The sequence below is a fragment of the Canis lupus genome, chromosome 29 (genome assembly GCF_011100685.1).
Source record: "Canis lupus familiaris isolate Mischka breed German Shepherd chromosome 29, alternate assembly UU_Cfam_GSD_1.0, whole genome shotgun sequence".
NCBI classification, from domain to species: domain Eukaryota; kingdom Metazoa; phylum Chordata; class Mammalia; order Carnivora; family Canidae; genus Canis; species Canis lupus.
Window position 1 is genome coordinate 27,016,226 of NC_049250.1, and position 11,471 is coordinate 27,027,696.

Sequence of the window (11,471 nt, forward strand, 5' to 3'; positions counted from 1 at the left end):
TTAGTTTTAAGAAGAGGCCTTTATAAGGGGCTCTCATAAGATTATTGCCCATTTTCTTTCAAATAAAAATGAGTGAGTAAAGTATCTCTAAGGTACTTTATTATTTGAACCATGAGACAGTTAACACTTATATAAGCAATTCTCAAAGTGTGTTCCTTAGAACCCAATTACATGTCACACTAAAATGGGTTATAGGAGAAAAGGTTGTTATGGTCATATAAATGTTAATAATAAATGTGAAAAAATTAAACATGAATCTTTCCTGAAGGACTTTGCAGCACCTTTACTATACAAAAGGGCATCATGAGTCTATAAAGCAGACAAAATACGCAGTGTTTCCCAGAACTTATTTGAATTCAGTACCTTTTGTTTTCTCTGTAAAGCATCACAAAGGAAAAATAAATTTGTAGACTATAAAATACTGGTATAACAGCTATGATTTCCTTATTGCAAGTGAGGAATTTAAGAATAAAGAAAAGTCTGAATGTGAGCCTTGCAAAGTTAATCATAAAAACATCCCTCCACCTCTCCCTTTTCTGTTCCTTCCTTCCCTCCACTTATGCAAGAAATGCTTAGATGCCCCTTTGTGCAACACAGAACTGCTTACTTGACTTTTAATATGAGGGAAGTTATATGTTCATCTCCTGCTTTACAGAAATATTGCGAGAACTGAATGAAGCAACGCACATAAAGTGCCATAATTAATCCCATTACCCTACACTGAAACCTATGGACCAGTACTTCTCAAATATGCTCTTGTAACACACTGATGTGTTGAGATTCATTATGAAATACGTTGCAAGTTCCTAATATTTCCAAATTAGTTTTTCGTTTTTAAAAAAATTTTTTTTTATTTTTTTTAAATTTTTTTCTTTTTAAATTTATTTATTCATGATAGTCACACACAGAGAGAGAGAGGCAGAGACACAGGCAGAGGGAGAAGCAGGCTCCATGCACCGGGAGCCCGATGTGGGATTCGATCCCGAGTCTCCAGGATCGCGCCCTGGGCCAAAGGCAGGCACCAAACCACTGCGCCACCCAGGGATCCCAAAAATTTTTTATTTTTTAAAGATTTTATTTATTCATGAGAGTCATGGAGAAAGAGGCAGAGACATAGACAGAGGGAAAAGCAGGCTCCATGCAGGGAGCCTGATACAGGACTTGATTCCAGGACCCTGAGATCATGCCCTCAGCTGAAGGCAGAGGCTCAACCACTGAGCAACCCAGGCTTAGTCAGTTAAGTGTCTGCCTTCTGCTCAGGGTGTGATCCTGGGGTCCTGGGATGGAGCCTCACATCAGACTCCCTGCTGAGCAGGGAGCCCACCCCTCCGTCTCCCCCCTGCCTCCCTCTCCCATCCCAGGCTGCTTTTGCTCCATCTCAAATGAATAAATAAAATCTTAAAAAAATAAAAACTAGAAACATGATTTCTGAGAAAGTTCAAAGCTTATGCAAATATTTTTGTGAACAATACGGGACGAAGGCACAAGTTTAGCTCCCACAAGTGTGAATGAAGTATGAACATTTAAAGAGAGTTTGTATTTGCTTACAATAATGTTAACGGAAACCATCACTTTGGCACTCTAGAGTTTTCTTTTTTGGGATAAAGAATTTCAGATGGGGGAAGAATCATAAACTGATTGGAACTAATGGTCAGTGAAGATGAAATCAGACCTTACGGGAAAATAGATGTGAACACACATATCCAGTAAGGAGAAGTCAGCCTCTGCATTTAAAGGGAAAAGGACACACTGACTTCTTTACTTAGTTGCAATGCAGCAGATTTTATGACTCAGGGCAGACTTGCCCTGCTCTTCTAACCTAAGAGCATCTAGTAATAGGAACAAGTGCATTGTGCCTGCGTACTGGTGCTCTGGTATATAAAATTGTGACATGGTACAAACCCTTTGGACAGATCTCATTAGGGCACACTCTCTTGCAGACAACACTAGAAACAGAGTCATTTAGATTTTTTTGTCCATTCTACACATCAAATTATTCCTTTTCATCTCAATTAGCGTATATTCTTTTAGATACAGTAAAAATACAAAAAAAGATGACAGTCTTGGTATTTAAGCTTCCTTTTGGAAAAATATGCTGCAAAAAAAAAAAAAAAAACCCACCTTTTACCTATGTCAACCAAATGTTGCTGATTTTGTTAACTAGCTACTTGGGGAGTCAGGCATGCCAGTGGATGCTTTAGAATTCATTGCATTTTGTTCACAGAATAATCTAAGTCATAATAGTCAACATCTTAGGAAGACCCGTAGGTCTTATTTAATATATGAGGTATCTGACATTACTACTTTATTAATGAAAATGCTAAACCAATTGCTCTTAATACATAATATACATGGGGTTACAGTTTATAGGATGCTTTTCTCACACCTACTCTTTATGTTTTTGTGGTAGAGAGTTGTTTAGAGTTATATGCTTTAATGCAGGTATCCTAATAGACATTAAGCCTCCTGAGGTTTTGTTGGAAGCTGCAGCCTCAGCTAGAACCAGGTTCAGGAACACTGATCATGCTATTGAGGTCGGCTCAGTGGAGCCGGCAATCAGATGGTGATGAATCTATCTCATTCCTAACTCTGGAGGTGTGCATACCAAGCTATACGGTTCCATGGGTGGGGCATGATAGGCATGATTCACACTGTATTTGTAAAGTTGAAGCCCAGGTGGTTGGCATGGATCTTGCCTAGAAAGCCAAATCTTGGACAAGGTACACACAAAGGAAAGGCCTGACAAAAATCACCTGTGGTTCCAGGATTTAGACACATTACCTAGAGTCCATGAAAAGCTTTAAGTCCTAAAGGGAAACCAAGAAAATTAAGCAGAGAAACAAGACAGACTGGGAGTGGGAATCAGCATTTCAGGAGATAATTGGGTCTTAGGGAGATCAACTGCCAGGGCTAGGCCCTGGCAAATGCTTCCTGGCATCCTTGTTTGAGGCCAGCAGTCATGTTGGGGCCCATAAGACTGTATTGAAGACAAGAGTTGGTCAAGTTGATGGGCAGAGGCTCTACAAGTGTACATTAGGCTCTCCCCAGGAGATTTCAGGGTTAAAAAATATATCACCAGATTACCTAGTTTTTTCTACTCCCAGAACTGACCAAGAATCTGAGGTTGTATGTGGGAATCATGGGAGGAGTCGCCTGAGGGCTTGGAACCACAGCTATGCTGGGGTGGAGATTAGGCCAGAGGAACAATTATGTCCCTCTTATCTCTCCTTGTTTCCACTTCTTTTGATACCACTCTTCTTGCCCCTTTGAGCCAGCTTTTAGTGAAGGAGGGGAATGATGACATTTTGTCAACAACAACATTAGGCAGAAAGAGGAAGGAGGATGGGAAGAAAACCAAGGAACTGTAACCAAGAGGGAAGGAGGTATCTTTAGTCTATATTTATCTTGGGTTTGCCACTTGACTATCTGGGTATTTCTAAATGTATCAGTGTTTGGGCCTCATCCTAGAATATTCTCATCAGTCACTGGGTGTGACACCCAGATTTTTTTTTGTTTTTAAGGCTCCTCAGGTTATTATGTATATAGCCAGGATTAAGATCTAGTGACTTCTATCAATAAGCCAATACAAAGGTATATAATAATTGAAAATTTGGCCCCAAAATTTGGATAGTAGTATTTGTTTGTATATCTATATCTTATTAGTTGTTCACTTAGTTGCTATATTTATATGACTTTTATTGTGAAGCTTTCCCAAAGTATGTTCTGTGGATTGCTGGTTCACGGAATGTTTATAGGCTGGTGTTGACGGTAGGGAACACCTTGTTTTCCTGCTGTGGTCTTGGTAATGGATTTCAGGGCTCCCTGTGTCTACCCATTTCACCCACATTCATACATAGGAAATGGAATAGTCAGGAATTGTGTCAGCCCCAAGCCTCTTTTTCTCTTTTCATATTCTCTCTTCCTTCTTTAGATTCAGAAAATATACACATCTTCTTTTTGTCTTCTTCATCTTCATCATCCCCAAAGTTATAATATGAAACATCCCTCAAAACCAACTATTCTTAGAATGTATTTTTTTTCTCCCTAGAAACATCGCTCTACATATACCCTATGGCAACCTACTTGGGAAGGTAACACTATGGGCATAGGCTGACAAAAGGATGAAACTTGTATCTGTAGAGTAGGATCTTGCTGCCCTCTTAAAATTGCCATCAAACTCCATTTTGCTCTCAAATTACGAATAGCTCTTAAGATTTTATTTTTATTTATTTATTTTTATTTTAAAAGATTTTATTTATTTATTCATGAGAGACAGACAGAGAGAGAGAGAGAGAGAGAGGCAGAGACAGGGGCAGAGGGAGAAACAGGCTCCATGCTGGGAGCCTGGCGTGGGACTCGATCCAGGGTCTCCAGGATCATGCCCTGGGCTAAAGGCGGTGCTAAACCTCTGAGCCACCTGGGCTGCCCAGCTTTTAAGATTTTAACAGTTTTAAATAATAGTCTATGTTTGTGGGGTTTTTTTTCCATAGCAGAATCAAGTGTTCCAATTTTTCTTCCACAAGTATTATGTGGGTGTGGAATGGGAAAGGAAATTTCCAGCTGTTCCCTGCAGGCAGAACAGGCCCCTACCAGGCTGGTTCTCTCCATTAATGAAGGGTCCTGGATCTCCCAGAAATGTCAATTTTTATTTCAAATGTCAAGCATCTTATAAACGAGCCTCCAGGTCATATTTTCCCATCCCTTTCCAGGTATCCTTTAGTAGGACAGTTCTTGGAAAGGGCAGTTCCTTGGAGCACTCTGGTGTTTATTGCCTCTACCTCATTCTAAAGCTTCTCAAAGTTCTCTCGTACAGTAACTCGGTCAAGTCTTTTCTATGGCTGTGGAAATTGTTGTTCATAGAGGTTAAGCAATTACCGGTGCCATGGAGCAGATGAATGAGAGACCTGGCAGTGGTTCCAGGACTCTAGTGCATCAGCTGGTATATTGCCTTCTATTGCTTCATGAGGCTGCTAGCTGGCCTATTTCTCTCCCGTATACTTAATTAAAATCAGGATGTTGTTGTTTTTTTTTAATTCTCAGTTCTGAGTTGAAGTCAAGGGTATTATAGTACCATAACTAGAATATTATCTCAGTTGAAAAATATAAACACCTGCATCATGGTGACATCTATTCATTTAGAGGCAGCATTGATATATTCTCCTTCTTCACCTCCTTTCCCCTCATTCTCTCTAAATATAGTCAATGTATCAATGAAAAGTTTTAATAAAGACACTGCCTGAATATTAGCATTTGGAACATAAGAAAATCTCGTTGATTTTAGCATAATTGTGCACTTTACCTTGGTATATATCTCTCCATGGATAATTTTAAAACTATTTATAGGGGCTCCTGGATGGCACAGTCAGTTTAGCATCAGACTCTTAGTTTTGGCTGGGGTGGTGATCTCGGGGTGGTGGAATCAAGGCCTGCATTGGGCTCTGTTCTCAGCTTGCAGTGTGCTTCAGAGTCTCTCTCTCCTCTCCCTCTGTCCCACCTCTCCCCACTCCAGCTCTCTCTGTCTCTCAAAACAAATAAACAAAAACTACTTGTAAACAAAGTAATATATTAAATATATAAAATCTCTATTTTGACTTAACCTTTTTTCTTTTTTTAAAAAAAAGATTATTTATTTATTTATTTATTTATTTATTTATTTATTTATGAGAGACACACAGAGAGAGGCAGAGACATAGGCAGAGGGAGAAGCAGGCTCCTTGCGGAGAGCTGTATGTGGAGCTCAATCCCAGAACTCCAGGATCAAGCCCTGAGCCAAAGGCAGACACTCAATTGCTGAGCCACCCAGGCATCCCTAACTTACATTTTTCCATAAAGCATGGTCATTCTCTAACAAATTGGTATTTAGCAAGTTGATAGATTGTGGTCTTTAAGCTGAATGAGATCACCTCTCCGAATCTAAGAGGCCTGAACCATACTAGTCTCCTAGATGCCTGCACCTCACTGTGATTATTCCCTAGGCCAGGATTTCACAGCTGCAGTCATAGGCACCCAGGAAATAAGTCATATTCAGTTCCTGAAACATTCTAGCTCCCTTAGAAGCATAGGGCATCCTGAGTGCTATTTTGCCCTCTCCTAGTCCTCCACCGACCCTGAAACACCACCTTAAAAAGCCATAGGGCTGATTTTGCACAGAGTGCAGAGATCCTCCTCACACACAGACTGTAATCTGCACTAATATGTTCTCATGACTGCTGCCTCCTCAGCTTACCACAGGGGGCAGACGCCGACTGGTAAAGTGTTTAAAGAAACAAATTCCCAAGGACAAGCAGGGAGCTACCAAAATGTAAAAAGAAAAAAAAAGAAGAAGAAAGAAAAAAAAGAATACGTTTTAAAATGTGTTTTCTTACACCACCTTTAGTAGTACAACATATGAGATAGAGTTTACTTCACTTATTTAGAAATAAACAATTCTTCCTTAATGCTAAAGATGTATAAACAAGGTTTAAAGCTAGGGTGGTTTAATATTTTTCTGCAGAAAAATACTTCTGGATGGTGTTCCCTTTTTTACATTTCAAAGTTCTCCTTGTATTTCAAATGTAATAATTCTATGAATATGTTTCACTCAAATGTTATAATGCCCCAAATGAATAACATTCTTAGAAATTATCCCCCCCAAAAAAGAAAAGAAAATACCCTCCCCAAAGGAGAAAGCTCCTTGAACATCCATTTTAACTTTCCTTGCCAATTGCTGATTTTCATCCTTTACTGTACTTTCTAAAACCCTGAGCAAAGGCACATAAAGCATCGTTATTCTCAACGAGATCAACAATGTGCAAAATTCAAAAATCTCAAATCTGTGAAAAGCATTATAAGAAAATAACACTATTGGTTATTGCTCTGTTTAGACTTGTGTATGTTGTCTTTACTGTCTCGCATGATGGTCATGAGCATGGACAGTGAAGCCTGCCTCCTAGGAATCTAAAATTTTGAGTTATCTCAGACAATTATAATTTCTCTAAGCTTCAGTTTTCTCATCTGCAAAACAGAAAAAAGAATAGTATGTATCGTGTTGTTGATGTTTTTAAATTACGTTTTTTTTTAATAGGATGATGCTTGACAGTAGTATTTGTTTAAATAAAATAAAACAAACATTTTTCATAGCATCACTATGTTGTAGGTCAACATTTTTATATTAATTATTGTCTCTTTTTTTTCCCCATCCCTCCAGAATACTTGGATAGAAGTTCATTAGAAAGTGAGATGCAGGGCAGCCCGGGTGGCTCAGCTGTTTAGCGCCACCTTTGGCCCAGGGGGTGATCCTGGAGACCTGGGATCGAGTCCCACATCAGGCTCCCTGCATGGAGCCTGCTTCTCCCTCTGCCTGTGTCTCTGCCTCTCTCTTTATCTGTGTGTGTCTCTCTTGGATAAATAAATAAAATCTTTTTAAAAAAAAAGGAAAGAAAGAAAGTGAGATGCATTGGGGAACTGTCTTGGGTCCCAGTTTTCTCATCTGTGAGATGGTGATGATCTTGCCTTAGAGGTTTGATGTGAAATGGAGCAAAGTAGTACACATGAAAGGCTCAGGAGAGGATCTTACTGATCAGAGACCCTCAGTAAATACTCACCGATAAATAGAAAATAACTATGTGCAAAGTCATAGAAAATCAAACCATGTAGAGATTCAAGAAGATAAAATGGCTATCTCAGAAACAGAACAAGCATCTGTCAAAAGCTTCAGATTGTTTTGTGCTTTTATTAATCAGATTCAAGTTAGAAATTTTCTTATTTTTTATTTATTTTTTGATGGGAAGGGGCAGAGGGAGAGGGAGAGAGAGAATCTTAAGGAGGCTCCACATCTAGCGTGGACAGAGCCTGACTCAGGGCTCTCTATCACACAACACTGAGATCATGACCTGAACTGAAATCAAGAATTAGATGCTTAACTGACTGAGCCACCCAGGCGTCCCCAAATTAGAAATTTTCAATCCATACTTTCAAAAGGAATTATTCAGACAAAATTTCTGAAAATGTTCATTCCTTTTGGGTTTTATAGTCATTTCTTGACTTAAACAGAAGAAAAGTTGCCAATATTTTAGCAATGAATTTCTACTTGTTGGAAAAGCTTGTAAAAATACTGGTAAAGTTTACTTAGAAACATACAAAACAAATGAAGATACTTGTGTACTTCTCTTTTTTGTGCTCCTTGGTGGTGGGGAAATAACCATTTGTGCTTTCCTTTGTGAAGGTGCTTAGAGAAAAAAATGAAAAACATGCCTAAAAGCCCTTGAATTATTTACATGCCAAAAAGAGATAAAGTTATGTGGTGTGGACTAGGCCCCATCTTAATTTGAATGATTGAATTTCAGTATCAGATGACTGGGAAATATGCCCTAAAAACCTGTCATTCATTACAGCATATTTGGTAAGTCACTTTGCAAATATTATTGTCTTTGTAGAAAACTTTAATCACTTCATAGGCAATTTCAGGCAAGTCTTCAGAATTGCCTTAGTCCCGGTGAAAAATAAGTATTATGTTAGAACTAAGGGCTTGGTAGATGGTAGGACAGATTGGATTTAGGTACACAGGTTCATGGGGCTGCATAGGCCCACTGAGGTATGGCAGCCTCTGAAGTGGGCAACTGGAAGGAAATGAGAAGCCTTTGAAGAAAGGTACAGGGGCACCTGGGTGGCTCAGTGGTTGAGCTTCTGCCTTCAGCTCAGGGCATGATCCTGGGATCCGGGATCCAGTCTCACATCAGGCTCCCTGTGGGGAGCCTGCTTCTCCCTCTGCCTGTGTCTCTGCCTCTCTCTCTCTCTGTGTCTCTCATGAATAAATAAAAAATAAAGAAAGAAAGGAAGGAAGGAAGGAAGGAAGGAAGGAAGGAAGGAAGGAAGGAAGGAAGGAAGGAAGGAAGGAAGAAGAAGAAGAAGAAAGAAAGAAAGAAAGAAAGAAAGAAAGAAAGAAAGAAAGAAAGAAAGAAAGAAAGAAAGAAAGAAAGAAAGGTAGGTATAGTTCATGGCCAGGGGATGCTTGGAGAACAGTAGGCTAAGAACTAGCAAAAGGGAAGAGCTATGTCAGGCGGAGTCCATCTAGCCCCAGATAGACATCATTCTATCACAGGGACTGGAATTTCGGGACATCTTTCTTACCTAGAAAGATGGATTAGGACAAGGTAGGACAAAGACCTACTGGGAAGAGATAGTGTTACCAGAGCAGAATTCAGTGACCGACACTAAGTCACAAGACAATCACCTAATTTTAGAGATTAGAATATACAATTAGAGCAAGATTAGAAATTTCTCTGGTTAGGGGCAAGATATGTTATTTAACCTAGGTTAAGGCTGAATCTATAGGTGACAGCCTTATGGAGCAAAGTAATTAACACTAACTCACCAATATCTTACAGTGAATATGTTTACAAGTTTCATAGGATGGTTTCATGTAATATCCTTGACAAGGGCAGAGGGCACAGAAAACCAAGTGCAGTTTCATAAAAGAAAAGTCAAAACAGGGCCACTTAGTATGTATTCCATGGATACACATGACCTGTCTTTATGCCAAGAAGTTTTTGTTTTGTGCTGGTGGTACCAAGACTTAAGAGGTTGGGCCATACATCTCTTCTTATGAAGAGTCAAAGGCAGATTCAGAGAATTATATGAATATTCAAAGATGAGAATGGGAAATAAAATAATTGTTACATCTACATCAAGAGGTGAATGAAGGAGGCAAAGGAGACTTGTAGCCTATGAAGGGCACTGGACTTGAACTATTTTTTTCTTTTTTCAAACATAAAACTCTATTTCAGGATTTGTTCCTAGTATGGTCAGTTTAAACCAAGCAGAGAGTTGACAGTATGGAGGATGACCCCAGTGTTGCCATGCCTTCTGCCCAATATGGGCAACCAGGCAAATGGTAAACCATATCCGATAGGGACTTGGCTTCTCTTGCAGGCAAGGACGACAAGAATTGGTAGAGAGGCAAAAGCCCTACTTGAATTATGCAGCGATATTATAACCTCACTATTTCCCCAATGACAGCTCAATCTCTGACCTGATATATTTTTAAGTGATAAAAATTTTTAAAAATCAGGACAAAAGAATTATCCCTTCATTATCGAGTGCTTAGGAAAAAATGGAGGAATCGTTTTTTGGGGGGAAATGTTGCCACTGAAAAATCTTATACACAGGCAAATTATTGGTCATGTGCTTTGGCAACAGAAAGTTCTTTTCTTGTATGCAAACTCTCAGAAAACACACTGCCCACATTCACTTCTAAAAAAAAAAAAAAGAGCAGCTGAACACGAGATTAATTAAAATAAAGATCACGAAAATGAGGAAGTTATGGTATAAAATGACAGCCAGAAAGCACGGAAACTATTTGAACATTGTTTTATTTAATACTTAGGAGCTGTAAAAACAGCTGTAACAAGTCATATAAATATTAAAAAAACAATTCTTTAAAGGAACTATCCATATCATGTATTAATGCCAAAATGGACCTAAAATCCAGATTATGTTTTATTAAAATTAGGCAGTGGTGGGGGTGGTGGCAGGAAGAAAGGAAGTAAAAGCATACTAGATTTCTCATCTTTCATAGGAGGAAGTCAATGGATAACACTTGCACTGATGTAGTAAATTTAAATATAAATATTTTACAATGTATTTATTATATTTTTAAGATTTTATTTATTTATTATTTATTTGAGAGAGAGAGAGAGTGAACAAGCAAGCAAGAGAAAGAAAGCACAAGCCCACAAGCCAGGGGAAGAGCCAGAGGGAAAGGGAGAAGTGTACTCTCTGCTGAACAGGGAGCCAGATGCAGGGCTCAATCCCAGGACCCTGGGATCATGATCTGAGCCAAAGGCAGATGCTTAACTGACTGAGCCCCCAGGTACTCCCAGTGTATTTTCTAAATGTTAATTTGTAAGTAATCAGTAGAAACATAAAAACAACATGACTTCTAAATCACTACAGAAATTAAGCAAACAAAAAATCTATATAGAGAAAGACAAGTAAAAGGAAACAGAAAGGAAGCACAAAATAAACAGAGCATGAGACACAGTGATGTTCATATGACTAAATATTCCATACACAACCATAAAGGCAAAGGAAAAAGAGGTTTAACTCACTATTAAAACACAAAGATTAATAGAGAACAATCTGATGGTTCCCTGAGGTGGGGAGTGGTTGATGAAATAGGTAAAAGGGATTAAGAGTACATTTACCACAATGAGCACTAGGTAATTCTAGAATTGTTGAATCACTGTATTGTACACTGGAAACTAGTATAACACTGGAGGTTAACTATAGTGGAATTTAAAAAATTAGATTTTGGCCACTCCAAAATATATAAATATGTACCATATACCAAAGATAACCCAAAAAAGTAAAGTAGAAAAAAAGTAAACAATAAAAGGACGGGCAAAGGTATATTCAGCAAACAGTAACTATTATTTATTAGGAGTGGGACTATGAATATTCCCTGAAACATAATTCCCAAACAAAACCAGTAA